This window comes from Eriocheir sinensis, chromosome 32 (genome assembly GCF_024679095.1).
Source record: "Eriocheir sinensis breed Jianghai 21 chromosome 32, ASM2467909v1, whole genome shotgun sequence".
Taxonomy (NCBI): domain Eukaryota; kingdom Metazoa; phylum Arthropoda; class Malacostraca; order Decapoda; family Varunidae; genus Eriocheir; species Eriocheir sinensis.
This window is the reverse complement of record NC_066540.1, coordinates 14,160,970-14,161,720: the sequence shown is the minus strand read 5'-3', so window position 1 is coordinate 14,161,720 and position 751 is coordinate 14,160,970. Positions and strand designations below refer to the sequence as shown.

Sequence of the window (751 nt, the reverse complement as noted above, 5' to 3'; positions counted from 1 at the left end):
CTCGTTCTGCTGCTTAATTTTTTCCCCTTCGCGAGATCTTTAATTCCTTCCTCTTCCTCGTTCTCTTTTTTCTTTCTTTTCCCTGTTGTCTTTCTCTCTCTTAATTCCTCTCCTCGTCTCTTCTTTAATCTTGACCTCCATTATTTTCCTTTCCCTTCTCTCTCTCTCTATTCCTCCTTCCTCTCCATGCACCTCCCTTTCCTTCTTTCGTCCATTCGTAGTCCTCCTCGATCCCCTTTCCTTTCCTTAATTTGTTGCTTTCTTTCTTCTTTCACTTTCCCCTAATGTCTTTCAGTCCCCCACCTCCTCCTCTTTTCCTTCTTCGCTTTCTTTCAGCTCCTTTCCTTAATTTCTTCCCCCTCCTTTTATCATATTCTTCCTTTCTTTCCTCTTTTTCGCTTTCTTTCAACTTCTATCATTCCTCTTTTTATTTGCCTTTCTCCTCTTTCTTTGCCCTTTTCCCTTTCTATCAATCCTCCTCCTCCTCTTGACTTCCCTTTCTTTCTCTCGCCTTCGTCTTCCACTTTCCTTTAGTCTTTCTCTTAACTTCATTTTCTTTCTTCCACCTTTCACCCTCCCCTCCTCCTCCTCCTCCTCTTGACTTCCCTTTCTTTCTCTCGCCTTCGTCTGTAACTTTCCTTTAGTCTTCCTCTTAACTTCATTTTCTTTCTTCCACCTTTCACCCTCCCCTCCTTCTCCTCCTCTTCCTCACTTCCCCTTCTTCCTTCCTCCTCCTCCTCCTCCTCCTCTT

At 43.7% G+C, this 751-nt stretch overlaps 1 protein-coding gene across 1 annotated transcript in view; it reads right to left on the bottom strand.

Annotated features, from left to right (window-relative positions):
* Nucleotides 1-219: 219 nt before the first annotated feature.
* LOC127006191 (small lysine-rich protein 1-like) overlaps nucleotides 220-751 on the bottom strand; it is a 12,596-nt gene continuing 12,064 nt past the window's right edge. The window contains exon 4 of the mRNA XM_050875767.1: nucleotides 220-751. This exon is cut by the window's right edge and continues 327 nt beyond it. The gene's annotated coding sequence lies outside the window, so the exon portion shown is untranslated.